The 17724-nt window shown below is 39.6% G+C and overlaps 1 long non-coding RNA gene across 1 annotated transcript in view; it reads left to right on the top strand.

Annotated features, from left to right (window-relative positions):
• LOC128589909 (uncharacterized) overlaps positions 1-17724 on the top strand; it is a 65621-nt gene that overhangs the window by 4582 nt on the left and 43315 nt on the right. The gene's annotated exons all lie outside the window — the stretch shown is intronic.

The raw sequence follows: 17724 nt of genomic DNA, 5'->3' as shown, positions 1-17724 counted from the left end.
TACTGACTTGTGGACATTGATTTTATATCCTGAAACATTACTGTATTTTTTGATGACTTCTAGGAGTCTTGTGGTTGAGTCTTTGGGATTCTCTAAGTATAAGATTATGTCATCAGCAAAGAGGGAGAGTTTGACCTCCTCTGCTCCAATTTGGATTCCTTTTATTTCCTTGTCTTGCCTAATTGTATTGGCTAAAACTTCCAGCACTATGTTGAATAGTAAAGGTGACAGAGGACAACCTTGTCTGGTTCCAGTTCTAAGGGGAAAAGCTTTCAGTTTTACTCCATTCAGTAAAATATTGGCTGTGGGTTTGTCATAGATAGCTTCAATCAGTTTTAGAAATGTGCCACCTATGCCTATACTCGTCAGTGTTCTAATTAGAAAAGGATGCTGGATTTTATTGAATGCTTTTTCTGTATCTATTGAGAGGATCATATGATTTTTATTTTTGCCTCTGTTAATATGGTGGATAACGTTTATGGACCTGCGTATGTTCAACCAGCCTTGCATCCCTTGGATGAAACCTACTTAATCATGATGTATGACTTTTTTGATGATAAGCTGTAATCTATTGGGTAGGATTTTGTTGAGAATTTTTGCATCTATATTCATGAGTGAGTTTGGTCTGAAATTCTCCTTTTTGGTTGGGTCCTTTCCTGGTTTTGATATCAGGGTGATGTTTGCTTCATAGAATGTGTTGGGAAAGATTCCTTCTTCCTCAATTTTTTGGAATAATTTCTGCAGTACAGGAATAAGCTCTTCCTTGAAGGTTTGATAGAATTCTGGTGTGAAGCCATCTGGACCAGGGCATTTTTTGGATGGAAGATTTTTTTATTGTTTCTTTAATCTCAATTTCTGCTTGAAATTGGTCTGTTCAGGAGCTCTATTTCTTCCTGGCTAAGTCTAGGGAGAAGGTGTGATTCCAAATATTGATCCATTTCCATCACATTGGCAAATTTCTGGGCATAAAGTTTCTGGTAGTATTCACAGAGGATCTCTTATATGTCTGTGGGATCAGCTGTTATTTCCCCTTTATCATTTCTGATTGAGGTTACTAGAGATTTTACTTTTCTATTTCTCATTAGTCTGGCCAATAGTTTATCTATTTTATTAACTTTTTTCAAAAAATCAACTCCTTGTTTCATTAATTTTCTGAATGATTCTTTTGTTTTTAATTTCATTGATCTCTGATTTGATTTTGGAGATTTCGTTTCTTCTACTGACATTAGGCTTAGATTGTTCTTCTTTCTCCAACTCCATAAGATGGCTGTGAGTTTGTTGATGTGCTCTCTTTCTGTTTTCGAATGTAGGCATCTAAAGCGATCAATTTTCCTCTCAAAACTGCTTTTGCAGTATCCCACAGGTTTTGGTAGCTTGTGTCTTCATTGTTGTTATGCTCAAGGAAGTTAATAATTTCCTGTTTTATTTCTTCCTGCACCCATCTGTTATTCAACAGAAGATTGTTTAATTTCCATGTCTTTGTGTGAGGTCAAATGTTTTTGTTAGAGTTGAGTTCCACCCTTAGTGCCTTATGGTCTGAGAAGATACAGGGTAAGATTTCCATTCTTTTGATTCTGTTGATATTTGTTTTGTGTCCCAGGATATGATCAATTTTGGAGAATGTTCCATGGGGTGATGAGAAGAATGTGTATTCTTTATCTTTGGGATGGAGTGTTCTATATGTGTCTATCAAGCACAGTTGTTCTAGGGTCTCATTTAAATCTCTTATATCTTTGTTTAATTTCTGTTTAAAGGATCTGTTCAGCTCTGTAAGAGGAGTGTTAAGGTCCCCTGTTATTATGGTATTATTGGATGTCATATTGCTCAGACTGAGTAAGGTCTGTTTCAAGAATCTGGGAGCATTAAAATTGAGTGCATAAATATTTAGAATTGAAATGTCTTCTTGAATTTTTTTCTTGACCAATATAAAGTGACCATCTTTGTCTTTTTTGACTTTAGTTGCTTTCAATCCACATGTATCTGAAAATAAGATTGCAACTCCTCTTTTCTTCTGAATTCCATTTGCCTGAAAAATTGTCTTCCAACCCTTGACTCGGAGCTTTAATTTGTCTTTTGAAGCCAGGTGTGTTTCTTGCAGACAGCAAATGGATGGCTTGTGTTTTTTAATCCAGTCAACCAATCTATGTCTCTTCAGTGGGGAATTCAAGCCATTAACATTTATGGAGATAATTGATAAGTGTGGTAGTATTCTATTCATCTTATTTGGTGAGAGTCCATTGCTTAGTTTTATCTTTTGTATCAGTGTGGAGGTTAGGTTCTGTCCTTTGATTTCTGAGTTCTTACTTTGCTGCTGATCCATTGTGGTGGTCAGTGTGCAGAACAGGTTGAAGTATTTCCTGTAGAGCTGGTCTTGTTGTGGCGAATTTCCTCAATGTTTGTATATCCATAAATGATTTGATTTCTCCATCAATTTTTAAGCTTAGCTTAGCAGGGTACAGAATTCTGGGCTGGAAATTGTTCTGTTAAAGTAGATTAAAGGTAGATGACCATTGTCTTCTTGCTTGGAAAGTTTCGTTAGAGAAGTCTGCAGTCACTCTGATGGATTTGCCCCTGTAGGTCAACTGGCGCTTACTTCTGGCAGCTTGCAGAATCTTTTCTTTTGTCTTGACTTCGGACAGGTTCATCACAATGTGTCTTAGGGAAGCTCGGTTAGAGTTGAGGTGACCTGGGGTCCGATATCCCTCTGAAAGCAGTGTGTCAGAATCTTTGGTGATACTTGGGAAATTTTCTTTTATAATATTCTCTAGTATGGCTTCCATTCCTCTGGAGCATTCTTCTTCCCCTTCTGGGATTCCTATAACTCGTATGTTGGAATGCTTCATAAGGTCCCATAATTCTGACAGTGAATGTTCTGCTTTCTCTCTCTTTTTTTCTGCCTCTTTTACTATGTGAGTTATCTCAAGAACTTTGTCTTCTACCTCTGAAATTCTTTCTTCTGCATGGTCTAACCTGTTGCTGATATTTTCCATTGGATCTTTAAGTTCCCTAATTGACTGCTTCAGTTCCTTCAGCTCTGCTATATCCTTTTTATATTCTTCATATCGTTCATCTCTTATTTGATTCTATTTTTGGATTTCCTTTTGGTTATTTTCCACTTTATTAGCAGTTTCCTTCATTGTTTCCATCATTTCCTTCATTGTTTTCATCATGTGTGTTTTAAATTCCCTTTCTGTCATTTCTAACATTTGTTTATAGGTGGAATCCTCTGCAGTAGCTACCTCATGGTCCCTTGGAAGGGTTGTTCTGGAGTGGTTCTTCATGTTGCCTGGAGTTTTCTGTTGATTCTTCCTCATGAGTGATTTGTTTTTATCTGTTTCCTTGCCCTAATTTTCCTTTCACTTCCTCTTGCTCTTTAAGTTCCCATGTGTGTGGATTAAGGTTTCAATGAGTCCTTTTGGTATAGGACCAGAAGGATGAGAAGGTTGAAAAGCAAGAAGGGATGAAAGAAAGAAGGAAAGAATGAAAAAGAAAATAGAGAAAGGAGAGGGGGTGGGTAAAAGGAATATTGACAAAAAGAAGAGAGGCACAGAAAGAGGGAGACAGAGCAATATAGGTGTACAGTAGGGTACTTGCACACAACCTTAAAAAAACCCACCCTCTGAGGGTGCCTGGTTGGGTGGATCCCTGAGGTCAGCAACTCTTTGCTAACCTGATCATACACAGTACCCCACCTCCACCAAGTAGTGAGGAAAGACAAAAATGCTATAAATCAAACCAAAACAAGCAAACAGAAAACTTTATGGGATAAAATTGGGTGAAAAACGAAATAATAGGGGTAGAAACACTAGCAAAAATGAAGTTCTAGTTATTGAAAAAGGCAGCAATGGGAAATTGTATTTGTACTAGAAAACTGGAGAAAGAAAAGAAAAATATCTGTATGGAAAAGGTTGAAATTAAAAAACAAAACAACAACAACATCAAAATAACAAGCAACCAAAACAAAACAAACAAACAAAAAAACAACCAAAAACAAAGCAGTGTATATATCTTGTTGAATATTGTCTGGGCAACAGGTGGTCTTCTGGGGTATGAGATGTTAATTACAATGCTTATACGACTGGAGGCCTCTGCTGATTTCTTAAACCCCACAGGGTAGACACCCTAAGTCTCTCTTCAGCCCTCTTCAAAGGCACTTTAAGCTTCTAAACTTGCTAAGCAGAAGTTTCCCAGGAAAGTGCTTGTCGCTGGAATCACTGGTGAAGTGGCTACCCATGTACCCTGTGTGCCAAAACCAGTCTCACTCTGCCCCTGAGTATTAGGGCTGTAAAGCGGCTCAGACCCCGCCTTTAGGCTGCTCAGTCACTAGGTTACTAGGTCCCGCCTGATCCTTGCTCTGCAACCCCTTGTTGGGGCAGTTCTCTCACAATGGCTCCCTGTGGCCCACAGCTAAATGCTATTAGCTCCATCCATCCGGCTCAGTGGTCAGTCTGGGGTCCCAGACAACGCCCAAAGTTCTCTGCACTCCCGCTCAAGCTCTCCCCAAGGCAGTTCAAGTCCAAAAACACCAAAACAGTTCACAGGTAAGGCCTTTCTCGTTTGCAGTCTCACTGCTGCTGCACTTACAGCTGTTGGCGGGATTAGACCCATCGAACACACGTGATTACTTGCCAGTTTTCCACTGTTTTTGTCCCCCTCTTGGGTCCAGAAGTCACTCGCTGACTCCCTATATCCTCAAAGGGATGATTATAGGCAGATCCCACCAGCCAGAGATGCCTGGAGTCTTATCTCCCCAGACTCACGGTGCCCAGATGCAAGGAAGCTGTTACTCGGCTGCCATCTTGCTCTCCACCCCTGTGTTGACTTTTCTAAGATAAATTAATTTTATAATGTGAGCTGTTTTTTATTTTTGGAAATGGACTTCAATTTACCTTTTTAAAATTTTGACTGGGAAAAGTCTTCAGAATGTTCTCTTTAAGTTAAACAAATTTAAAACGGATATTTATCTTGGTAAGTTAATCTTAAGTGGTTACCCTGAATATCAATTTAGTTTTCCTTGTTGGTTAATATGAACCAGGTTGAGTCAGAGCCTGAGAACAGCCTTTACTGCACGCACACTTTCATGCTGAATCTCCCACTGAAGTTTGCAAAGTCTTTTCTAACATGATATCCTTGCCTAAGCTGTTCCCTGGAATAGGAGAAACAAACACTATGTATGGGGCAAGGGGAGTTTTTCCAATACCTAGATGTATCCAAGTCCTTTTCAACACACATCATTTGTCCCTCATAATCATCAGTGGCAGCCTGTTGACCAGGCCATCTTTCTGCATTTACATAGATTAAAGTACATTCTACCCCCCATATCTACTAAGGCAATAATTTAATAAGGGGCCTCTCATCACCCCCTATTGCTTGAACAGGGCGTCAATCTTGGCCTGACTCCTAGTCTTGGGGCTGGGACATTAGAATGAAGAGTCAATTTGTCTTCCTTTTCTGCTGGAGAGGCAGAAAAGAAGGGAAGGGACCTCTGTTCAGGCTATAGATCCGTCCTTGAGGCTACTAGTGTAGCGTCAGCTGTTTTCCTATTTTTCCCCCTCAGGTGTTCCTGCTTCCAGTAAATCAGGCTGTATTTGCTTACTGTTATTGGTTTCTTTCCTTTTTTGTAGGATTTTCTTTCTTCACTTTGTTAGCCCTCATCAGGTTACTAAGCATGTTCTGTCACTGCCTTTCTAGTTAGTTTCTCCCAACTCCCAAATCTGCAACACACATCATCTACATCTTGCTCACTGTAAGACACAACAAAGATAGTCAAGGGTTGTACCATTCTCTTGGTGCATGCTGTTGCAATTTATTTTTCATCCCAGCAGTAAAAACTGCTTTATTGAATCTTATGAAAACCTGAGCATAGATCGCTTGCCTCATTTCCAATTCTCAGAGAAACCCGTAGGTCTCTTTGTTTGACTGTCAGGAGGTCATCCCTCCTAGTAAATCTTCTTCATTAGTCCAAACTTCTCTCATAGTTAGAATGGTCCAGTCGAGAAGGCTATGATTCCTTGTGCTTGCCTTGTGTTCTGAAGGCATAGGGCTGTGTGAGTGGTAATGTTACTAATTCTTCTGCCTTATTTCCAGCTAAGGAAATACCATCACCCCAAGTGTCCCACAAGTGCACATCCAAGAGGTTCTCTGGGTAGTTGTTTAAGTGTCTTTGCAATCGCTAAGAGTTCTGCAATAGTGTATTTTCGGAGAGTGAGTCTCCTGTATCAGTTCACCCCAGTTTTGCTGAAGTTGTTGAGTATCTGGGAGGAGCTAATCAATGATTCTTGTCCCCCTTATTTATGGCTTCTATGTCATCAGAGTGTTCCTCTTAATAATATTCACCAGGATTCCTATTTATTTTATTTTGTTTTTACATATACATGTGTTTATTAGGTTTCCATTTTTTGTCTTCGCAAAATTAAAGAGGCTTACAATTTAATAACAAGGACAATGTTTAAGATAAGGACTAGAAATAAAAACCTCGTAAAGAATGAATGAACGTAAATACACTCAGAAGAGAAATCAGAGAATTGCTGCATCGAAATATTAAGCAATAATAATAATGCAAAGAAAGTACATTTACATTGTCAAATAAGAGTATGTCTATTACAGAATGTTTTGACTCTGAGATTAAGTATGGACTCATACTTTTTTTTTTTTTTGGCCGGGGCTGGGTTTGAACCCGCCACCTCCGGCATATGGGACCAGCGCCCTACCTGCTGAGCCACAGGAGCCGCCCTACTTTTTTTTTTTAAGTCTCAAAAAGTAGACAACTAAAATTTATAAATAAAAGTAAAAGACAATTTCAAAAACAGATCATTCCAAATCGTATAGACAATAGAAAAAGAAGAAATATTTCTTCTTTAAAAAAATTTTTTATTAAATCTTAGCTGTATACATTAATGCAATCGTGGGGTACAATGTGCTGGTTTTATATACAATTTGAAATATTTTCAACAAACTGATTAACATAGCCTTCACGGCATTTTCTTAGTTACTGTGTTAAGACATTTATATTCTACATTTAGTAAGTTTCACATGTACACTTGTAAGATGCACCATAGCTGTGGTCCCACCAATTACCCTCCCTCTTCCCATCCTTCCCTCCTCCCGCTTCCCCATATGCTTGACTATAATTGGATTATAGCTTTCATATGAAAGCTATAAATTAGTTTCATAGTAGGGCTGAGTATATTGAATACTTTTTCTTCCATTGTTGAGATACTTTGCTAAGAGGAATATGTTCCAGCTCCATCCATGTAAACATGAAAGAGATAAAGTCTCCATCTTTCTTTAAGGTTGCATAATATTCCATGGTGTACATATACCACAATTTATTAATCCATTCATGGATCAATGGGCACTTGGGCTTCTTCCATGACTTAGCAATTATAAATTGGGCTGCAATAAACATTCTGGTACAAGCGTCTTTGTTATAATGTAATTTTTGGTCTTCTAGGTATATACCTAGTACAGGAATTATAGGATTGAATGGCAGGTCTATTTTTAGATCTCTAAGTGTTCTCCAAACATATTTCCAAAAGGAATGTATTAATTTGCATTCCCACCAGCAGTGTAGAAGTGTTCCCTTTTCTCCACATCCACGCCAACATCTCTGGTCTTGGGATTTTGTGATATGGGCTAATCTTACTGGAGTTAAATGATATTTCAAAGTAGTTTTGATTTGCATTTCACTGATGATTAAGGATGATGAACATTTTTTCATATGTCTGTAGGCCATGCGCCTGTCTTCTTTACAGAAGTTTCTCTTCAAGTCCCTTGCCCAGCCTGAGATAGGATCACCTGTTCTTTTCTTGCTAATACATTTGAGTTCTCTGTGGATTCTGGTTATTAAACCTTTGTCAGAGACCTAACCTGCAAATATCTTCTCCCATTCTGAGGGCTGTCTGCTTGCTTTACTTACTGTGTTCTTCGCTGTGCAGAAGCTTTTTAGTTTGATCAGGTCCCAGGAGTGTATTTTTGAAGCTGCTTCAATTGGTAGGGGTCCTCCTTATAAAATATTCGCTCAGGCTGATTTCTTCAAGAGTTTTCCCTGCACTTTCTTCTAGTATTTTTATAGTTTCATGTCTTCAGTTTAAATCTTTAATTCAGTGAGAGTCTATCTTAGTTAATGGTGAAGGTGTGGGTCCAGTTTCAGTCTTCTACAGGTTGCCAGCCAGTTCACCCAGCATCACTTGTTAAATAGGGAATCTTTTCCCCACTGAATGTTTTTAATTGGTTTGTCAAAGATCAAATAACGGTAAGTAGGTGGGTTCATCTCTTGGTTCACTATTCTACACATCTCTATTCCATACATCTACCTCTCTGTTTTTGTGCCAGGACCATGCTGTTTTGATCACTATCGATTTATGGTATAGTCTGAAGTCTGGTAGTATGATTCCTCCTGCTTTGTTTTCATATCTGAGTAATGTCTTGGCTATTTGAGTTTTTTTCTTATTCCATATAAAATGAAATATTATTGTTTTGAGATCTTTAAAATATGACAGTGGAGCTTTAATAGGGATTGCATTAAAATATATTGCTTTGGGTAGTATGGACATTTTAACAATGTTGATTCTTCCCAGCCATGAGCATGGTATGTTTTTCCATTTGTTAACATCTTCAGCTATTTTTTTTCTTAGAGTTTCATAGTTCTCTTTATAGAGATCTTTCATGTCCTTTGTTAGATAAACTTCTAAATATTTCATCTTCTTTGGCACTACTGTGAATGGAATAGAGTCCTTGACTGTTTTTTCAGGTTGACTGTTGTTGGTATATATAAAGGCTACAGATTAATGAGTGTTGATTTTGTAACATGAGACATTGCTGTATTCCTTGATCACTTCTAAGAGTTTTGTAGTAGAAGCCATGGTGTTTTCCAGATACACAGTCGTATCATCTGTGAAGAGTGAAAGTTTGATCTCTTCTGACCCTAGGTGGATACCCTTGATCGCCTTTTCTTCCCTAATTGCAATGGCTAAAACTTGATTACAATGTTAAAGAGCAATGGAGACAATGGGCAACCTTGCCTGGTTCCTGATCTAAGTGGAAACGATTTCAATTTAACTCCATTCAATATGATATTGGCTGTGGGTTTGCTGTAGATGGCCTCTATTAGTTTAAGAAATGTCCCTTCTATACCAATTTTCTTAAGTGTTCTGATCATGAAGGGATGCTGGATATTATCAAAAGCTTTTACTGCATCAATTGAAAGAATCATGTCCTTATTTTTTAGTTTATTTGTATGCTGAATTACATTTATAGATTTATGTATATTGAACCACCCTTGAGACCCTGGGATAAATCATACTTGGTTGTGGTGTATAATTTTCTTGATGTGTTGTTGGATTCTGTTTGTTAGGATCTTATTATTTTAGCATCAATATTCATTAGTGATATTGGTCTATAATTTTCTTTTCTTGTTGGATCTTTTCCTGGTTTGGGGATTAGGGTAATGTTTGCTTCATAGAACATGTTGGGTAGTCTTCCTTCTTTTTCTGTATTTTGGAACAGGTTGAATAATATAGGTACTAGTTCCTCTTTAAAGTTTTGGTAGAATTCTGACATGAAGCCATCTGGTCCTGGGCTTTTTTTTTTTAGGGAGATTTTGTATGGTTGATGCTATTTCAGAACTTGATATAGGCCTGTTCAACATTTCCATTTGATTCTGGCTAAGTCTTGGAAGGTGACGTGCTTCTAAGTATTGGTCAATTTCCTTCAGGTTTTCATATTTCTGAGAATAAAGTTTCTTGTAATATTCATTGAGGATTTTTTGAATTTCTGAGGAGTCTGTTGTTATTTCATCTTTGTCATTTCTGATTGATGAAATTAGAGATTTTACTCTTTTTTTCCTGGTTAGGTTAGCCAAAGGTTTATCTATTTTATTGACCTTTTCAAAAAATCAACTTTTTGATTTTGATCTGTTGTACAATTCTTTTGTTTTTAATTTCATTTAATTCTGCTGTAATTTTTTTTTTTTTTTTTTTTTTGGAGACAGAGTCTCACTTTATTGCCCTCAGTAGAGTGCCATGGCATCACACAGCTCACAGCAACCTCCAACTCCTGGGCTTAAGCGATTCTCTTGCCTCAGCCTCCCGAGTAGCTGGGACTACAGGCGCCCGCCACAATGCCCAGGTATTTTTTGGTTGCAGTTCAGCTGGGGCCGGGTTTGAACCCGCCTCCCTCGGTATATGGGGCCGGCGCCTTACCGACTGTGCCACAGGCGCCACCCTCTGCTCTAATTTTGGTTGTTTCTTTTCTTCTACTGGGTTAGGAGTTGGAATGTTCTTCCTTTTCCAGTTGCTTGAGATGTCCCAATAAGTTGTTAACTTCCTCTCTTTCTATTCTCTTGAGGAAGGCTTGCAGTGCTATAAATTTCCCTCCTAGGATTGCCTTTGCAGTATCCCAGAGGTTCTGATGATTTGTGTCTTCATTGTCGTTTTGTTCCAAAAATTTGGCAATTTTCTTCTTAATCTCATCTATGACCCAGCTATCATTCAGCATAAGGTTATTTAACTTCCATGTTTTTGTAGAGTATGCAGATTCCTGTTGTTACCGAGTTCAACTTTTATTCCATGGTAGTCCGAGAAATGCAAGGAATAATTTATATTCCTTTAAATTTACTGAGTTTAGACTTGTGACCTAAGATGTGATCAATTTTGGAGTATGTTCCATGGGCTGATGAGATGTATGTGTATTCAGTTTTGTTGGGATGAAATGTTCTGTAGATGTCTGCTAAATCCAAATGTTAGATGGTTAGGTTTAAATGTAAAATTTCTTTGCTCAGCTTCTTATTGGAGAATTTTTCCAACACTGCCAAAGGATTGTTAAAATCTCTCACTATTATGGAGCTAGAGGAAATCAAGTTGCTCATGTCTGTTAGAGTTTCTCTTATAAATTGAGGTGCATTCTGGTTGGGTGCAGAAATATTAATAATTGAAATCTCATCATATTGAGTATTACCCTTAACAAATATGAAGTGACCATCCTTATCCTTCCTTACTTTTGTTGGTTTAAAGCCTATTGTATCTGTAAATAAAATTGCAACACCTTCTCTTTTCTGATTTCCATTTACCCGGAATATAGATGACCATCCCTTCACCCTGAGTCTATATTTATCTTTTAAGGTATGATGAGATTATTGTATGCAGCATATATCTGGCCTGAGTTTTTGTATCCAGTTAGCCACCCTGTGCCTCTTTAGAGGACAATTTAAGGCATTCACATTAATTGAGTATATTGATAAGCCTGGTAGAATTTTGGGTATCGAGTTTTTCGAAAGTCTGGTGGACATTTTTAATCCTTTCGCCATTGTGGAAGTTGGAATTTGATCAAAAGTTTCTGAGTGAGTTTACTTTTGTGGTGGAGGATTGGGCTGGTCATTATGGAGGATAGGTCTGAGAATATCCTGGAGAGCTGGTTTAGTTATGGCAAATTTCTTCAACATGTGAATGTCACGAAAGTATTTAATTCTCCATCATAAATGAAACTCATATTAGCTGGATACAGGATCCTGGGTTTAAAGTTATTTTGTTTTAGGAGATTAAAAGTTGCTCTCCATGGGCGGCGCCTGTGGCTCAGTGTGTAGGGCGCTGGCCCCATATACCAAGGGTGGTAGGTTCATACCCAGCCCCGGCCAAACTGTAACAAAAAAATAGCTGGGCGTTGTGGCAGGCGCCTGTAGTCCCAGCTACTTGGGAGGCTGAGGCAAGAGAATCATGTAAGCCCAAGAGCTGGAGGTTGCTGTGAGCCGTGTGATGCCACGGCACTCTTCTGAGGGCAGTAAAGTGAGACTCTGTCTCTACAAAAAAAAAAAAAAAAAAGAAAGAAAAGAAAAAGTTGATCTCCACCCTTTTCTAGCTTGAAAGGTTTCAACAGAGAGATCTGCAGTCATTGTAATAATCTTCCCCTTGTAGGTTATGTTTTTCTTACATCTGGCTGCTTTCAGAATTTTCTCTTTTATATTAACTTTTGTGAAATTACTTATGATGTGCCTGGGGGATATCTTATTGAGGTTGAGTTGTGCTGGGGTTCTGAAACTGTCTGCTATTTGAATTTGAGAATCTCTTGGCATGTGTGGAAAGTTCTCTTTCATAATCTCATGAAGAAGAGCCTCTGTGTTCTGCGAAGCAACTTTGTCACCTTCAAGGATTCCTATAAGGCGAATATTAGTTTTCTTTGAATTATTCCAGAGCTCTCTGAGAGAGTGATCCATTTTTGCTCTCCATTTCTCTTCCTCTTTGAGAGTTTGGAAGTGTTCAAAAGCTTTGTCTTCCATGTCAGAAATCCTTTCTTCTGCTTGCTCCCTTCTTTTACTGAAGGATTCTACTGTATTTCTCAGATCTTTGAGGGCTGCAAATTCTTGTCTCAATGTGTCAAAATCTTTGGAGATTTTGTATTTGAATTCATTGATTCTTGAGACAACTTTTGAAATGCTTCTTGATTTTCTAATTCCACCTTTACCTCTATTCTATTAATCTTATTTGCAATCCAAATCCTTAATTCGATTTCTGACATCTCAGCCATCTGTTTATGAATGGGATGTTCAGTTGTGTCTGCCATATTGTTTTTTTTTGGTGGGGGGTTGATCTACTCTGGTTATTCGTGTTACTGGAGTTTTTCCGCTGATTCTGCCCCATGATTATTTTACACCATTTGGCTTTACAGTGCTACGGCCTGAGAAACTGGGGACCTGCTTGGTGTGGTGGGGCTAAGTGGCTTTGTCTTGTTTTCAGCTGGTCTCTGTCCTACTCTAGTGAATCAGTTACTCTGGGTTGACATCTCAGCTGTGGAGAAATGCCAGCAATTAAGTCACCCTGCCCCCCCACTGGCAATAATTGGAAAAAGAAAATCAAACCTTCCCACAACCACACACCCAGGGTACCACTTTGGATAGTCCTTGGGTGATTGGCCCAGTTTAAGAGGTCCAAATCAGTTGTCCTAGTCAGCACCGGTCTCGGTGGGAGAGTTCAAAAGGTCTCCAGCAACTAGATAGCATGGGTCTGCTGGCAGCTCAAGTATGACTCACTCTGATGCTCCGTGAGGTCATAAGGACCCACCTAGCAAATAAATTAGTCTGGGAAGGTTGATGCCTCTTTCCTCACTTTGCACCTCTGTCACACCCAGTCACTAATAACCCCGCAGGGCTATGACTCAGTTCCCTCCGATGAGTAGATGCTCCAGGGGTTTGCGCCTGCCTGAGTCACAGGAAGATCTGTGTCTCCTCAGCCAGGCTGCCACTATCCTGCAGGGGGAGGTGAGACCTGAAAAGCTTGGGTGCTTAATGGAGGCTGGGGTAGTTCACTCAGTTCCAGCCCCACCCCTGATTGATGTTGCTGACAGAACAGAACAACTTTGCACAATTTGTTTCTGTCATGGCTATATTCCCCTGCAGATCAGATGCTGTTTGAGTTTATAGAAACTGCAACTCAGTCCCGGTCTGTGCCAGCTGCCCAGTCTCGGCTGCAGTATGTGTTGTGGTGGGCATAGTTAGAGTTCACGCTCAGCTGTCAGTTCCATCCTTTGCCTGCCCACTTTTGTCTCAGCTATGCTCTTCTGAGGGCCAGGTGCCAGGTGCTCAGAAAAGCAGTCCTGTGGGTCAGCCCCGCCCTGGGAGTCTGCCATCTCTGTGTATGCGTATTCTAGTCCCTATGCTCTGCCCAGGCTGGTACCGCCTCAGGCACACCCTTTACTCACTGGGCCTGCGTTTCCATCTGAGATATGTTCCGCTAGTGGCTGCCACCAGAGAAGATGCCTGGCTTCCTCTGGTTGCCCAGGGAGACAGGGAGTGTCCTTCCAAAATATCCCCAGGGGTGTGAGCCCTATTGTTCCCACCGCTGCGGCTGCAGCTGCTGCTCTGTGCCTCAGGGCACCACCTCTCCTGTATGGTTCCCTCTCAGTTGTCCGTCTTCTCCTTACTCCCATGCCGCAGAATCATCACAGACCATCAACAGCCCATGCCTTGTCCACACTTCTCAAGAAAATGTCCAAGAATCTGGACTCCATGGTGGATAGGCTTCCAGACCTGGGAATGAGAGTGGAGGGGAGTGCTGGGAGTGCTAGGAGTTCAGAATTGCAGGTAGAGAATATGTACAGTTTTCTACAGTTTTATGCCTGGCAGGAGAGTGCCATAGCATCCTAGTGGGGAAAGGAGGTCCGTTTTTTTAGAGGGTCTCTCCCATGGGATAAAATGGGAGGATGTTTGAACTCTGTTTGCTTGTTTGTCTGGAGTATACTGTAAGCCATTCTCATGGGAGAGAGTACTCCTGTTTGTTTGGCGATGGATTTTGTACCTTTTGTTTGTATCCTTGTGGTCGCAGCTCACCTCAGCAGGGTTAATGTGTGTTCTTCAACTTTCTCTCTTGGCTCAGCTCCAAACCATTGGCTTACTTGCTAAACTTCTGTCCTTTAACTCTCCTTCTGGATGGGAGCCTCTGTGGAAAGCAGGCTCCAGTCCCCCAGGATTCCTAATTTTAATATTACAGTCAGGCTTACAAGATTGACAGTAAGTTTGGCAGCTCCTAGAAAAAGTGTTACGTACCTCATTGCTGAATATCACTGTGGGAAGCTATGCACCAACACCAGTACCTCGTGAACCCTTCAAAGAAGTTTTGGAACTCTTTTTCTGGAATGACCATCAAATCTGTCGTGGTATTATCTTATGTCCTGAATGTCATGAAAATGTCTTCCTTTCAATATTTTATTTATCTTCATGTAAACAGGACCAGATCAGGTGAATAGGGGAGTGGTGTTCCAATACAGTTATTTGTTTACTGGCTAATAACTCCCTCACAGATAGTTCTTTGTGGGCTGGTACATTGTTGTGATACAAGAGCCATGAGTTGTTGGTCAGGATTTTCAGTTAAGATTTTACTGTTTTTCCATCCATGCTTAGTTGGTCTACGATGCTTCTCACAATCAGCTGACAATTTTGACACATAAGTTTTGAAATGTTTTCATCAATTCTACTGGTCATCAGCTGCCCTGACCTCTCTTCATCAATGATGCTTTCTCTCCCCTCAGAAAAGCATTTAATCCATTTGTACACTGTCATTTTCTTCATTGCATTATCCTTATAAACTTGGACTAATGTGTCCTTGATTTCACTTCTACTCTTGCCAAGTTTAACAAGAAATTTACAAATGTTTGTTCATTTCTCTAATTCAAGCTCCAAAATTCTTGCAATGGCACAAAAACATGCAATAGCAATAATGAACACCACTCAGCAAGACATTGTCACCTGTTGACAGGAACACATCTGTGAGACACTGATAATGCCTAGGTTATGAAACCTTACCAAGTTATTTATACACTGCTGCCAACGTAAGCACACAGTGGCAAGTTCACAGACTTAATTATTAGACTTCATAGTTATGATAGCTCTGATTTTTGGTCATTTCCATTTCTTTTCCCCTAAGCAGACAATTCTACATGCTGTAATAACGTTTCAATTTTGGTCTCTTGGCCTTCAATTTTGTCTGCTAAGTTGGATGCAAGGAGAGAAATGGAATTACAACTAGAAAAGAACATTTCTAGTTGTAATTCCTCCTCCAGATGTTTTAATTTTTGCTTCTGCTGCTAGCTGGGCCTGTATTGCAAACAAATGGCTTTCAGAAGCAGCCAAACCATTGCAGCAGCTATCTGCTGCCCTTCCTCACTACAATGCACTGTATGGCTTTGAGTCATGACCGCTCTAGGCCAACCAGTATTTTCAGGGTTTCCCTGTACTCATACAGAGGTCCACAATCACCCAACCGACATGTCACCCCACCACACATCAATGCAGCTGGTCATCAGGGATTTCTCCCACAGATGCTTCATTTCCATAACTCTCAGCTTGGTCTCTCAGTTCCTGGCTTGCTCACCAGATGTTGTGAGGTGAGCAGGTGGTACTGCTTATATGTAAGCATATCCCCAAAGGCCAAGGGAGCCAACAGCCAAAGAAAGAGGCTAACAAATGGCAGTTTCTCAGAAAGAAATGGAATATTTAATGTGACTTACTAATAGGAGCAATGTCTTACAAAATGGTGGATCCCTGCACCCACTTTCCGGAAATCATCCTTTACATAGCAAGTTTTTAGAGTAAAGCCATTTATGCTAGTTCATATCTCAAACTTTCTTGCCAAAACTGGTGACCACTAGAGAGATTAGATAAGCATCTTTATGGTGATTCCCTAAGCTACAGTCATTGTATTAATTAAAGACCTTGCTGCAGAGCAAGGTATGCAGGAGTCAAACTTTGGTATGCAGGAGTCAAACATCATGGTGGTTTCACTTCAAGACAGGCTGTTTATTCTACAGTGCTTATCCAGGCTTTCATTTATGTTCTTCCCACTGCCTGGAATAGTCTCCCCCTCCCTCTTTACCCCTTAGCTCTTATTTACTTTCAGATCTCAGCTCATGCAAACTTATTCTGAAAAGTCTTTCCCTGACTGTCAGACTAGGACAAATCCTTTATAAGCTTTCTGCATACCTGTCCTTCTTCATAGTTCTTCTCATGGTAGGAATTTTATATTAACTTGTTGCTTATTTGATAACCTGTGCTAGGATTTACAGGCCTGAGCCACTGCACCTGACCTAGTCTCATTTCTTTTTTTATTTGTTCTTTTTATTTTTAATAAAATTAATTTAAATTTAATTTTAAATTTAAATTTAATTTAAATTTAAATTTAATTAATTAAATTAAATTTAATTTTTTTAAGAGATGGGGTCACTATGTTGCCCAAGCTTGTCTCTTTTTCCCTTCCTTCCTTCCTTCCTTCCTTCCTTCCTTCCTTCCTTCCTTCCTTCCTTCCTTCCTTCCTTCCTTCCTTCCTTTCTTTCTTTCTTCTTTCCCTTCCTTCCTTCCTTCCTTTCTCTTTCTTTCTTTCTTTTTTTTTTTTGAAGTTTTTTTTTTTTATTGTTGGGAATTCATTGAGGGTACAATAAGCCAGGTTACACTGATTGCAATTGTTAGGTAAAGTCCCTCTTGCAATCATGTCTTGCCCCCATAAAGTGTGACACACACCAAAGCCCCAAGCCCCTCCCTCCTTCCCTCTTTCTGCTTCCCCCCCATAACCATAATTGTCATTAATTGTCCTCATATCAAAATTGAGTACATAGGATTCATGCTTCTCCATTCTTGTGATGCTTTACTAAGAATAATGTCTTCCACTTCCATCCAGGTGAATACGAAGGATGTAAAGTCTCCATTTTTTTTTAATGGCTGAATAGTATTCCATGGTATACATATACCACAGCTTGTTAATCCATTCCTGGGTTGGTGGGCATTTAGGCTGTTTCCACATTTTGGCGATTGTAAATTGAGCTGCAATAAACAGTCTAGTACAAGTGTCCTTATGATAAAAGGATTTCTTTCCTTCTGGGTATATGCCCAGTAATGGGATTGCAGGATCAAATGGGAGGTCTAGCTTGAGTGCTTTGAGGTTTCTCCATACTTCCTTCCACAAAGGTTGTAGTAGTTTGCAGTCCCACCAGCAGTGTAAAAGTGTTCCCTTCTCTCTACATCCACGCCAGCATCTGCGTTTTGAGATTTTGTGATGTGGGCCATTCTCACTGGGGTTAGATGATATCTCAGGGTTGTTTTGATTTGCATTTCTCTAATATATAGAGATGAGGAACATTTTTTCATGTGTTTGTTAGCCATTCGTCTGTCGTCTTTAGAGAAAGTTCTATTCATGTCTCTTGCCCATTGATATATGGGATTGTTGGCTTTTTTCATGTGGATTAATT

This window comes from Nycticebus coucang, chromosome 7 (genome assembly GCF_027406575.1).
Source record: "Nycticebus coucang isolate mNycCou1 chromosome 7, mNycCou1.pri, whole genome shotgun sequence".
Lineage (NCBI taxonomy): Eukaryota > Metazoa > Chordata > Mammalia > Primates > Lorisidae > Nycticebus > Nycticebus coucang.
The sequence above is the reverse complement of the archived record's forward strand: the minus strand, read 5'-3'. Positions and strand labels throughout refer to the sequence as shown.